Source organism: Cupressus sempervirens, chromosome 11 (genome assembly GCF_028749045.1).
Source record: "Cupressus sempervirens isolate cs-2001-9-10 chromosome 11, ASM2874904v1, whole genome shotgun sequence".
Taxonomy (NCBI): domain Eukaryota; kingdom Viridiplantae; phylum Streptophyta; class Pinopsida; order Cupressales; family Cupressaceae; genus Cupressus; species Cupressus sempervirens.
In genome coordinates this window covers 245,614,006-245,628,795 of record NC_143128.1, presented here as the reverse complement: position 1 = coordinate 245,628,795, position 14,790 = coordinate 245,614,006, and the positions used below count along the sequence as shown (strand labels likewise).

The window sequence follows — 14,790 nt, the reverse complement described above, 5'->3', positions numbered from 1 at the left end:
TATTTTCCCATCTATTTTTTACTACTTGCATAAGTTCAATTGAAATTTGCTGAGAAAGCTCATTTGGAGAATATTTCCATTTTCCCAAATTTTTCACAAGAGTATCCTCAAATTGTATTTTCTCTCCCTCATTCCTTGTCTGATATTTGAGAAATTTGAAACATTCCATGCCAATTCCTTCTTCTAATCTCTTCAATATATCTTGGAGAGTAGTTGTTGATCTTTTGAAGATAGTCTCTTCAGCTTCATCTTCACCTAATTACAATTTCCTCTTAGATTTGGCAAGCTTGGTCATAATGACCTTCCCTTTCTTCTTGGGAGGCTCTTCCTTCTTAGATTATGATTCCTCTACTTCATCCTTTTCAACATCGTCTCCTTTTCCTTCGGTCAACATGAGAGGAGTACTTTCTAACTTAGTGTTTTTCATTATCTTTTCTATCCTCTTTCTTCCTTTGCTTACTACTTGAGGCAACTTGATCTCAAGCTAAATTCTTTCCTTTGCCTAATCATATATTCTGAAGTAGGTGGCCTTTGGATCCATAGGCTTGTTTAGTAGAGCTTTAATGATATCCTTAGTGTCATCAGTGTTATCCTCATAGAGGCCTAACCCATGCCACTCTAGGTATGACTACCTAAATGTATACCTTGTCATAGTCAACCATGAAATAGATATCCCACTCATAATCTTCTACAAGCTTCCTAGGTATCTTATACCTATTTTTCTTCTTTTCTTTAAATGTTTCAAAGTAGTTATCCATGATGCTATCAAAATTCTCACCCATTTCTGCTATGTACTCATTGATTTGATATAATACAAGAAAATCTTCTCTCCATACAAATAATCCTTTCGAAGGAAAGAATTTTCAAACAAATAAAAACAAGCATATTAGAGAGAACCAAACTTACATGGGTTATTCTTTCATACTTGGATGCTCTCCATCTTCTTGTTGAACTCATTCAACAACAACTTGCCAAGGTCAAAGGATATATTCTTCTTCACTACCTTGTATGCCAGATCAAAAGACTCACAAGACATGCTATTCAAACAACTTGAGATATAAATAATATATGCAATTAAATTTATACTATACTTCAGCTCCATGTCTAATACTCCATTTATCTTTATACCTCTCCCATCGCACTTGGTAAGAGTAAGCTTTGCCAGTTCTACCTAACCTAGGGTTTTGGTTATTTTTGCCTTATTTAGCATTGGTAGACCAATGTTTCTATGAGTCATTTTCTTCATAATTTGGATGGGTTGATCCAACCATAATTTCACATTTTGAACATGGCTCAGAATAAATTTGATCCATTTCACTTGAAAGCATCTTAGAATATGTGAGATATGTGTTAAACCCTCATTTTCCAAATGTTGATGCTCAGGATTCAATACACCATCCACACATAACTCTTTCAATACCTCATTCATCTCTAGGGTTCTAAGTTCTTGGAAATAATAGTGGTAAAATGAAAGGATGTTGTGCACGAGTAATACTTTAGGCATAATTTTAGATTGTCCACTAGTTGGGTCTAATGCTTCTACTATCGCTAGACTGAACTTGATTGCAGGGGCTTCGCAATCTTCTCCATGAAACAACATTTTTTATTCTTTCTTAGCTTTGCTACTTGATGATGCCATTTCTTAGTAAGATTTTTGAAAATGTGAGAATATTTCAATAACAAATGCTTAAATCACTCAGGGACTCTGAATTCACTCTTCACTTTTTGCTCTAAAAATTCATGGTGAAACAATGCATACAATTTCTTCCTTTTAACAAATTTTCTCCTTTCTGATCACCATTAATGATTTGTATGTATACATGCTATTCTCTACTTGGTTCAGTTTAAAATGTTTGAAAGACACTTCCAACTTGGTAAGGTCTCTTGACTCAATCTCAACTTGGTACTCAATAGAGTCGCCAACTCAACATCTACATGATATGCAACCTAACCTTTCTCACTAAGGTCTTATGACTTGGCCTTGATTGGTAAGGTCTTGAACTTAGGTTATCACATAGTGGTCCTTATGCATCTTAAATATTGATATGGATCTTTCTACTTGCTAGATGGAATTGATGAAGGATATTTTCTTCTAAATATCATTTCTAGTGATCTCCATAGGGAACTAAGTTGAAATGGTTGAGCCACCCAACTCACCAACTTGGGTGTCAACAACTTCATTACTTTTGCTTGGATTTTCAAGAGATTTCTTCACCCATTTCTATCTCATTTCTTTTCTAATATTATTCACTTTGGCCTTATTTTCATCTTCAACTCTGCCTCTGTTCATATAATTCTTGGCAAGATGTGCAAGTTCTATACAAACCGAACATCTCTTAGTAGTATCTCTTTTCCTTATGTGATGTTTAACATAATTTGCTCCAATATGCCCAAACTCACCATAGTAATGACATCTACACCATGTATTGTAGTCCCATCCAAATATTTCTTTCACAACTTATTCTACTAGGTTTCACTTCTTCATCTTATATTATGAAAATTTGGGTCCTTGTTTATTGCAATTGTGACATTTTCCTTGAAACTTAGGTTTCGTTGTACACTCACTTGCTCTATGACCATGCTTATTGCAACTGTAACACTTTCCCTTGAATTTTTCTTTACCATTTCTCTAGAATTTATTAGATGTATAACCAAACTTTCTATAATGTGTAAAAGTAGTCCTTTTGTTCTTTTGAGCTCGTTAATGGGATGACTCACCTTCTTTTGTATATCCTAATCCAACTTTAATTATGTGTCTATATTGAGTTTTCTCATTCAATTGATTCATTCTTTCTTGATATTTTATCATTCTTTCATTGGTTTCCTTTTCAATGCTGAGATCATTTTGTAACCTTTCATTTTTTGATCTTAGATTCATAAGTTCTTCATTTGCACTAGTGAGTCAACTAATAAAGTCTATTTGTTGAAGGGATAGTTGATTGATTTCATTATTCTTTTTTTCTATCTCTTCTTTGGCTATGTCCTTTTCTTCGATGACTTCACACATCTTGACTAGTTGAATTTCTTGCTCTCATTTTCAATTTTTTGACTTCATCTTGAAGAGTGATATTTCTTTCGAGTAGGTCTTTGATTGTTGCATCATCTTTTTCAGAACTTTTATCACGACATATGTCTTCAATGTAGAGATTTTTCATTCATTTGAATAGCAATGTCTTTTCTTCTTTTCAAAAATTGAGAAAGTTGCTCCTTTAATTTCTTGATTTGACCAATGGCTATCTATAGATCCAATTTCTCATTCTCAATAGCTTTATGTAGCATACATGCTTCCATTGCCTCTAGTCTTATCTCAAGTTGTTAAATTTATTCTATAAGAACCAAAAATGCTTTGATACCAATTGTTAGAAATATAATTCTAACAAGGTTACTAAGAGGGGAGGGGTGAATCAATAACCAATAAAACTATTGAACTTAATTCATCAATTAAACCACCAACATATAAACTAATCTAGTTTCATGCAAGAAATAATGAAAGCAATTAAACATCCATAACACTTTGACACAAGATATGGTGACGAGTAGTGTTGGAATTCTTTTAGAATAACTGATAGGGGGTGAATCAATTATTCAAGGTCTAGATGTACAAATAAAGCTTTTCTTATCTTAGTGAACTCATAAGACATTCATATTCATGCATGCATCCAAATGAACATGTGAATACTTAAAACTTGCAAGTTTCTATCTAATCAAATTGCAAAAATGTGAAGAATGAAACACAACACACTCATCAACACATTTGACACAATGATTTAACATGGAAACCCAATTTGGGAAAAAACACTAGTAACATGCTACTCCTTTTCACTATTCTAAAGTGATGCCCTGTAAAAGGCCAACCCTGTTAAATGTTACAATACACACTATTTTAGATTAAGGTTAAAGCAAGTTTTGAAGGGACCTGAAACCCCTTTACATAATAGACCCAAAAGATATTCAAAGAAATTCCAAACATCCCAAAGGGGTCCAAATTAGAAGCATGTTGCAATAGAAAAGCATTATATGTCTAGTAGCACCAACATGAACTTCTTAACTAGCCAAAGGGACTACAAGTTCCATTTCACTCTCTTTTTGTGAGAGTTTAAATTCATATCAAATTGAGGAAGGGACTTTTTAGATCCTTTCTTAGTCACAGGTGTCCACTCCTCCTCAATCATCATAGCCTTAGACTACCAGTTTTGAGAATCCAAAATAGAGGGAAACTTGTCCAAATTTATTGAAGGACTATCTATCATCACTTCTTCCATTAGACTGGAACTAATACCAATAGTCTGATTACCAATTCCAGCAACAACTATAGAGAGAAACTCATCCTCTTGACAAGGTGTATTTGTCATCACTTCTTCCATTAGATTAGAACTAATACCAATAGTTTGAAACCCATAATTTTGACAAGGACTATCTATCATCACTTCTTCTATTAGATTGGAACTAATACTGCCAGTTTTATTACCGATTCCAATAGCACCAAGAGCAGAACTAGAAGAAATATTACCAAAGCTAGCCAATATACAATGGCCAACTCTAATAGTTGTAGCACAATGCAACTTACTAGAATTAGTGGTCTCAACACCAAAACCACTAGAATTATCTCGACCAGAAGTCTGCACCAAGAACACCAAATTTAACACCTTGACTAGACATAGTCTCAACCTCCTTTTGAGCCCCCTACTCTATAGATCCAAAAACTTCATCCACTAAAATAGATGATTTTACTATTGAATAATGTTGCTCCAATATACCCTTCACCAGGAGGAGGGTCTTTTATTTCTAGGTTTTTCCAGTCTCACACTTAATAGCCATATGTCTAGATGTACAAATAAAACTTTTCTTATCTTAGTGAACTTATAAGACATTCATATTAATGCATGCATCCAAATGAATATGTGAATACTTAAAACTTGCAAGTTACTATCTAATCAAATTGTAAAAATGTAAAGCATGAAACACAACACATTCATTAGTACACTTGACACAATGATTTAATGTGCAAACCTGATTTGGGAAAGACCACTAGTAACATGCTACTCTTTTTCACTCTTTTGAAGTGATGCCTTATGAAAGGCCAACCTATTAAAGGTTACAATACACACTATTTTAGATTAAGTTAAAAGAAGGTTTTAAGGGGACCTAAAATCCCTTTACATCATAACCCAAAAGATATTCAAAGAAAGCCCAAACATTCCAAAGGGATCCAAACTAGAAGCATGTTGCAATAGAAAAACATTATATGTCCAGCAACACCAACTAAAAAAACTAGAAAAGAAACCAATAGGAACTTCTTAACTAGCCAAAGGGACTAAGTATTCCATTTCACTCTATTTTTGTGTGAGCATAAATTCATATCAAATTTAGGAAGGGCCTTTTTAGATCCTTTCCTAGTCATAGGTGTCCACCCTTCTCAACCATCATAGCCTTAGACTGCCAATTTTGAGAATCCAAAATAAAGGGAAACTCATCCAAATTTTGAGAAGAACCATCTATCATCACTTCTTCCATCAGACTAAAACTAATAGCAATAGTCTGATTACCAATTCTAGTAGCATCTATAGAGAGAAACTCATCCTTTTGACAAGGAGTATTTTTCATCACTTCTTCCATCATATTGGAACTAATACCAATAGTCTAAAACTCATTCTTTGACAAGGACTATTTGTCATCAATTCTTCTATCAGATTGGAACTAATACTAGCAGTTTGATTACCAATTCCAATAGTAGGAAGAGTAAAACTAGAAGAAATATTACCAAAGCTAGTAGATATACAATGAACAGCTCCAATAGTCATAGCATAATGCAAGTTACTAGAATTAGCAGTCTCAACACCAAAACCACTAGAATTATCTTGACCAAAGTCTGTACCAAGAACACCAGATTTAATACCTTGATAAGACATAGTCTCAACCTCCTCTTAAGCCCCCTACTCTATAGATCCAGAAACCTCATCCATCAAAACAGATGAATAAAAACTGTTGAATGTGACTTAGTTAAGGTATTTCAATCACCTTGTTAAAAGTAAGCATTGTTAGAGGACTTTAGGTCATTCACTTGGAATGCCACCCTATTAAAGGATTTTCAAATGGCTATTAGGTCAACCTTAATCCAAAGGATTTACCCTAGATTGATACAATTGTTAGAGAGTGATAGTAGAGCTTTGATTTGATACAACTTACAAATTCACTTGCAGATTATAGATTTGTGTTCAGTCCTCAACTCTTCTTGGCTTTCATATTTTATAGCTCTAACAGCTTGTTCACCCTTCAAGCATTCATCTCTTCAAGCCTTCATGCTTGGTATGCCATTGTAGACACTTCTCTTGGGTCACTTGATGAAGCAAAACCCTTAACTCATTCTCCTCTTTAGGTTCTCACACATGACACCAACCTTTCTAACTCTTTGCTTCATGAAAAGAAATTTCTATATAAAGGAAATTAGAATATTATACTACTCATTATCCATCATCTAAATTAGGGTTTTGGATGGATTAGGTAAGATACAATGTATCTAGCCCATATCTTGTCTTTTCTAGAAACTTCTCTTAGAATCCATTTAAATTCACCTAAAAATGATTTACATCAAATTTTGTGCCACTAGGTCATCAATCTTATCCTCCTCCTAGTTCACAAGTTTCAAGAAAATAAACTTGTCAACTTATATTTGGCAAATCTTTGATCTTTGTCATAATGCAATAGCTCAACATTATCAATCTTTTGATGTTTGCCACATACTATGTTAGTCGACATCAACTATAAAATCACTCAACATCAACTAGATTTTACTAGTGCTTGGCATCAACTAAAATTTACTCAACATGAATTAACTTGCTTTCACTAGGCTCTAACTAACTTTCTACTCAATTTGCACTAAATTTTCTTGGCACCTATTATCCATTTGGTCAAGCTTGGTAGACAAAGTTTATTTAACTTGTTCTTCCAATCTTTCTAAGTGTAGCTAGCCATTTTGTAACCTTAAGTAGATCATCAATACATCATGTTATCACTACCTTAACTAATCCTTGTACTTAATTATATAATCATAACTCAACCTTTCCTCTAGGGGTAGATCAAATCCTCCTCATCAATCAACTAAGTGATAGTACTTGAATCTTGTAACCAATTGTCTTGCCAACAAATAGTAGGTTTGACATCAGTGATAAAACAATGATTGAAACACATAGTCTTCTTCAAAAATCTCCTTCTTAACAATAATCTTTTCAAATGATCTTATCAATCAGATATCAACAATCTCCCTCTTTGGCATTGATGGAAAATCAAACCGATCAACCAAGTCAATAAAATGATGAACATGTTGTTCAACCAAACTAACTAGGTTAAAACATTAAGAAAATACCAAAAAAAAAACTTGTATACCTTGTATCAACAAATTCCATCTTCTGATTAGGTTATAGAAACTCTTTCCTATAATTCCTTTAGATGATGATCAATTCTCCCTCTTTTTTTTTATCCTTTTTCTAATATGCTTTCTCCATCTTTGATCACTTTCTCCCTCTTATCTCTTGATCTTCTGATAACATACTTTTTCCATTTTTCTTTTGCACTTGATCAATAAAGCTCTTCTACTAATGATGATCAATTTAATTTACTTTCTCCCTCTTTGAAAACAATGCCAAAGACCAATACCAGACACTTGGCATCTTTAATACATACATATATAAGCATTTACAGGTTCTTCAATTTATCCCTTTGTCAGCTTGCTTCTGACTGATTTTTAGTTCCAATTTTGTGATTACTTTAGGTAGTTCCTAAAGTAAGATCCACTACATCAATTTGTATTATATGAACCTCATCTTGTTTGATGCAGGGCACTCCCTCTATGTCTTACATAGAATTTGATAGGGGTATCACCCCTAGTTTACCTCTTAGATACTCATGAGCATCCTTAGGTAACGATTTTGTGAAGATATCAACAATTTTCTCCTTTGAGTTAACATATTCCATCTTCACCTCTTTGTCTTGAACTAACTCTGTTACATAGTGATACTTGATTGCAACGTGCTTTGTATTTGTGTGCATTATAAGAATTTTCCTTAGGAAAAAATTTCCTAGGAACTAAGAACTGAAACACAAGCACAACTATAGACCAGAAAGAGAGAGTATAATCAGAAGGATGACATATTCATTCAATATGCATTAAGAGTACACTAGGAGTGCCTATATATAAAGGCCTCTGAGATACATCTAGAATGCCTTAGAGTTAGCTACATGATAAGTCATACAACTAGGCACATGTCCACCAGATATGGGTTATCCTCCATTAAGCACAGAAGTAAGTATGATGATGAGAGGATAAGCCTACAAAGGTGTAACATGCAAATAAGTGTTGTATACACCATGTGCTAAAATAGATTTGCATAATCCTATGTTGTCAACATGACAATAAAAAAGGTGCACAAACTCCTAAGTGTCTCACAAAATAAAATAATAAAATAATGCATTAACCTAAGAAAACTTAAGTAAGTGTAAATAGTAAATACTTATTTACACCAACACCCCCCCTTAAGTGAAACTTAGGGGAATGCCCTTAAGCTTATGAAAACTTGGATGAAGTGCAAGAAGGGTCCCACCTACTAAGCCATGTTAGGTACCCATGTACATTATGGAATGCAATCTCTCATAAAGTGGAGAGTGAGGGAAAACCTCATGGGAAAAATCCTCCCACAAAAAGAGAGATGAATAGGGATGCATGGATGGATGGAGTAATCAAGATCCCCCCATTACAACATACATCTAGTATATACAAAAGTGAAGAAGGAGAGAGACAAAACCTCATAAGAGGAAAAAGTCCCCCCTATAAGAAAGAAGTGGAAGAGAGACAAGGTAGTCCCCCACCCCGCCAAATGAGGAATGCATGTCAGTGCAAGTTGCTCCGATGAAGAAGCTGGTCCAAGAGTGTTGGATGATGTTCCTCCCCTTTGGAAGAAACAATGGAAAAGATGCAATCTTAAAGATGTATGTTGGTCCTGAAACCCACTCAAGTATCCCTGTGTTGATGCTGATGGTTTCCCCTTCAAACTATGTTGAAAAGAACAAGTACAGATCTCACAAGGATGTCTATTGAACCTGTTCCAATGAACCATCTATCTCCTCAACTAAAAAAGAGAACTCTAGCAACTATTGTTCAGAAGGATCCACAATCATGTCAACCTGTGAAGATTGATCATGTAGAGAATGGACATGAGGGTCAGAGTGAGCCCTCGCAACAACTATAGAAGGATCACCTTCATCAAACGAAAGATGAAAATCATCAAGGCTGACTTCCAAGTCTGTGGTGTGTAACTCCATGAACAAACTTGGAATGTTTACCATGTAGTCATCAACTGAAGTTGGAGCTAGAAGATGATATGTACCATGCTACACTAGACCTTTCATTGTGGCAATATAAGCATGTGGATTATATTGATGTTGTGACCTCTCATTGCAATTTTTGATAGAACCCCATGTGTTTGAATCTATTAAAGCACTATCACTAGTGTTACTATCAGTTTCCACTGTGTATGAAGTGTGGAGAGGAGAAGAGGATAAGCTAGGTGAACTTTCCTCAAAGTGAACATCCTTCTTAAAAAAAATCTCATGAGTCTCTAGATCCATAAGTCTATAAGCTTTAACATTGTCTTCATACTCAATGAAAGTACAAGGCTTAGGTGCTAGTGCCTTGCAACCCTGAGGAGATACGTTAACCCATGCTAAAAAACTAAAGACTTTGAAGTGACTCACAATTGGTTTTCTACTTCATCATGCCTTAAAAGGAGTCTTACCATCTAAGGCATTATGAGGAGACCTATTAAGTATGTGAGTGGCATTACTGATGACGTCAACTTCAAGTGTAAGATCAAGAGACTTGGATTTTATCATGCAACCTGCCATGGATTTGGGAGTGCTAATACTCATAGCTACAAAATTTATCTTGTGCAGACTAAATGCTGGTGGTATCTGAAGATCGATTCCCTCAAGCTTGCAAGAGTCCCTAAGTCTTCTATCCACATATCTGTTCTCATTGTCCACCCTTAGAGCCTTGATGGGTTTCCTTGATTTGTGTCCAACATGAGTCTTGAAGGCTTGAAGCTTATGAACCACTTCATTCTTGTGATGCAGGAAGTAGACCCAAGTGAAACTTGAAAATTCATCAACAAAAGTAAGAATGTAGTGGCCTTAGCTAACTGAAGTCACTGCAAAAGGTCTTGCTAAAACCATGTGAACCAACTAGGGAACAACTGGTGCTCTTGAAGACTTGCTTGTATCTAGAGAACAACTCATTCTCTTGAAGACTTGCCTATATCATACTTCTCCTTGAGATGCATATCCACTGAACATGATGAACACTCACCCTTAGAAAAATTGATGTTAGGTAGAGCTTTCACCATGTGTTTAAGGAAAAGTTAATGAAGAGAGTAGAAGTCAAGATGACCAAACTGCTCATGCCATAGTTTAGTATGTGAAATAGAGTAAGTCAACAAGGCTTGAGAAGGAGACTTAGGCACAAAGTGGGAGAAGGAATAAAGCCTCTTTTCATGATTGACTTTCCCCACTACAACCAATGAATCATCTCTAAGACTATGCACCATCACTAAATCTAGAAGGAACTCAACTTTATGACAATCTCCAAGGTGAGTGATTTGGTAAATTGATACGAGATTGGAGCTAAGGTTTGGTATTTAGAGAACATCTTTGAATTCCCCATTTTCCATTTCCACATGTCCTTTCCCTTCAACTTCCATTTTAGTATCATCTCCCATGAAGATGTGTAGTACCTTTGACTACTTCAATGAAGAAAATTCTCCCTTTGAAGAACCCATATGGTAAGAGGCACCTCAGTCAAGTATCCATTCTGAAGAAGAACTTGAGTTTTCCATAAGTGCTTTCCCTTTGCCCTTTGAAGAGGTTGGAGTTGAATCCTTGGAAGTACCTGGCACTTGAGTCTTGCTCTTCCTGAGTAGGTTTTCTAATTCATCAATTCTTTTAGTCTTGCAATGATGTTCATCATGATTTGGCTTTTTGTAGTATGCACAAAAAATTTTTTCCTTCTTTTCATTACTTCCCTTATTTTTGGAAGAAGAACCACCTTGTTGTGAGGAGGACTGTTGTGTCTTAGATTGTGATTTTTGCTTCTATTGCTTCTTCTTCTTGTTGCTAGAACTTTTCACTCCTTGACTTGATTGCTACTCATCACTAGCTACCAATGCTTTGGTCTTTGATGTCATGAGAAGTCATTAATCCATCAAGTGAGATTGTTTAACAATCAACATTTCTGCAAATGCATTGAATGTAGGCTTCTAGTAAGAAGTTCCCATGGTCAACCTGTGAGTATCAAAACTCAAAAAAAAATGAAGCATACTCTGAAGGTAGCCTCTTCAAGATGTGATGAATCAACTTGTCATTCTTTATGAGATTTCCACAATCTTTAAGAAGTGCCCTATACTCATTGGCTTTGTTGATGTAATCCTAAATTGTGTCAAAGTTCTTTGGATCCAAGAGAAGTAGATCATCCTCAATCTGAAATCCCTTTTCTTCATCCACCATACCATACAATGATTCAAGTTTGTCCCAAGCTAGTTTGGATTCTATGAAACTGGCAATGTGAAAGAAGAGATCTCTATGTACCAACTCTTGATAATTCTTAAAGTCTATTGGTCTTGTTTTTTCCATTCAATGAGTTCTTTAGCATCAGTAGGTTTGGTAATTGTACCATCAACATAAAGACTATAACCTTTTTCCATTAATTTACTCCATGCAATATCTTTCCATGTAGAATAATTGTGTGAAGTTAGAGGTGGAGATTTAAATGAACCTATGATGCAAAAATGAAAAGAGCACAAAAGAGAGACACAAGAACATAGTACACACCCCCTCTTTTCACTCAATCAAAAGACCCCCCCCAATAAAAGATGCTTTTGGCACTTTGTAAGTAGTGCGTGTATAATGGGCCACTTGTCAAAATGAATAAAATGAACTTTCTAATTTTTTTTTTACAACTACTTTTTGAGGCCCAAATTTTTCACTAAGCACTGTAGCTCAAATGTACAACAATTCTAAAAAGTAATCAAAGCTTTACAATGCAAAAAAAGCACTAGTTGTGAAAGTGAGATTTTGGTCCACACAACCCTAGAATCTAACTATAGATTTGGAAAGAAGATGAAAAATAATGCACTTTAAAAAATGGAACCTAAAAAAGTGACTAGATGGGCCTGTACGAAGTGTTTGAAGTTGCAAAATGCAAGATTAAGTAGGTACAGTTGCCAAAAAATATAATTTTTGAAAAAATCTTACACCAAAACTAGAAAAGAACACCACCATTGGAAATTCTAGGAAATTCTACCCAATTTTAAAAAAAATCACACCTAAATAAGAGTTTAGATGTTCAAGATATGGGCTCACAAAGTCAAGCTGCCAAATCAAAAAGCAATCTAGAGAAGGGTCTGGCAGACAAACTACATGCTTAAATTTGATGGTCAAATGACTATCACAACAATTAAAAATTTTTTTGGAATGAAAGTCAAATGGCCATCAAATTTAACCTAGTGATTGGCTAATATCAGCAAAAAAATCAATGCTTGGGCTGACATGGTAGGGTTACTATGCTATCCGTACAGTACAGACTATATGACTTGTAGAAATGTAGTGATATGGCAGTCTGCATGTGTAGTTATGGAAGTGTGACATGTCACCAAGTGTCATGCAAGTTGTCTTCTAATGTGTGTATGGTATCTGCATATCAAGGGGGCATGTGGCAGAATTAGGCTGCTCCATATGTAGGCTGGTGTGGACACTGAGTAGGAGCAGACGTGGTAGGTCTTGCAATGTGGAGGGCCACAAACTCATCGTGTGGCACTGTTAAGCATGAAAACTTGAGTGACACCTATCGTGGGTACGAGATTGTTATCCACGTGGTAGAAATTGCAACATCTGCATGGCGTTCATGTGGCAATCCTCCATGTTGCTACGTGTGATAGCGATCATAAAATGCGAGCGACGAGAAAAAATAGTGATGCCAGAGTTACTCTACCAAGAAGGAAGGAAGTGTCACCAATGGGTGTGGGTTTAATCCCACATCTTTTGTGTAGTTATTAAGAGTAATGTTGAAAAACAAGGGCCACTACTTTGAAAGCAAAGACCTAGTGGAGGAATATTTTCTTGGCTAGTTTGATTGGAATGTAATTTTTGAAAATTGTTGAGATGCCATCGATTTGTAGTTGCAGGTGCTAGATTTGTTAAGCTGAGCCACATGTATGGAATATGCCCACTGATGAAGTAAGATTCCTCATAATATTCTCTAATTCTAGGGGAATATTCTTTGCATAGGGCTGGGATTTGATAGTTGGATACTTACAAAAAAAATTCTCTGCTACCTACTTAGAGGGAAAAAAATTCCAAAAATAAAATTGCAGAGAATAAATTAGAGACCCAAATTAAAAAATTGCAGATCTGCAAATGGCCATACCCAAACTACAAATTGGGGCCTCTAGGTGCCAATTTGCAAAAAAAAATTGCCTCATGGTTGACTTTGGGCTAGGGTAGCTGAGTTTATAGTCAATCTTCACCAAATTAGCATTTTAGACGTAATGGCTAGGTCAGATTTGGCTCTAGATGCTCCCAATTTCTACAATACTCCAGATTTAGGTTGAGGTGCTAAAGAACTAGTGGTCTTGAACAACTATGTGATGAGAAAATACTCAAGCTCTAATACCATGTAAGAATTTTCCTTAGGGAAAAATTCACCCAAGAACTAAGAACTCAAACACAAGCACAACTACAAACCAAAAAGAGATAGTATGATTAGAATGATGATATATTCATTCAATATGCATTAAGAGTACACTAGGAGTGCCTATATATAAAGGCCTCTGAGATACATCTAGAATGCCTTAGAATTAGCTACATGATAATTCATACAACTAGGCACATGTCCACTAGATATGGGTTATTCTCCATTAAGCACGAAATTAAGTGTAATGATGAGAGGATAAGCCTACAAAGGTGTAACACACAAATCAGTGTTGTAGACACCATGTGCTAAAATAGAGTTGTGTACTCCTGTGTTGTCAACATGACAACTCAAAAAGGTGTGCAAACTCCTAAGTGTCTCACAAAATAAAATAATGAAAAATAATAAAATAATGCATTAACCTAAGTAAAGTAAGTGTAAATAGTAAATACTTATTTACACCACCATGCATAACTAGATTCTTTAATATATTGATAGCACTTGTATTATCACAATAAAGTATCATTGGTCCTGTGATTTCTTCTTTCATTCCTTTAAGCAGCTATTTGATCCATATAATGTTTGTGTAGTTTATAGCAATAGCAACATATTTTGCTTCAACAGTAGATTGGGAAGTACAACTTTGTTTTTTGCTAGTCTATGTAACTAGTCTTTTCCCTAAGAAGAATGCTCCTCCACTGGTGCTTTTTCTATCATCAATGTTTCTAGCCCAATCAGCATCAATGTAGGCTCTTAGTTTCAACTTTTCATTCTTCTTGTAGTATAAACCGAACTCTTCTATTCCCTTTAGATATCTCATTATTCTCTTTACAACCATCAAGTGATTTTCTCTATAATTAGCAAAGAATATTGCAACTATCCCCATAGCTAATGCAATATTAGGTCTACTATGTATTACATATTGTAATTTGCCAATCATAGACCTGTATAATGTTTGATTCACCTCAACTGAATCATCATTCTTTGACAACTTGTGTCCTATCACCATAGGTGTACTTACTAGTTTGGAATCCTCTAATTCAAATGTCTTCAATATC

At 35.1% G+C, this 14,790-nt stretch overlaps 1 pseudogene; it reads right to left on the bottom strand.

The window, feature by feature from the left end:
• Positions 1–4,184: 4,184 nt before the first annotated feature.
• Positions 4,185–14,790, bottom strand: part of LOC149529065 (peptidyl-prolyl cis-trans isomerase FKBP42-like) — a 127,081-nt pseudogene continuing 116,475 nt past the window's right edge.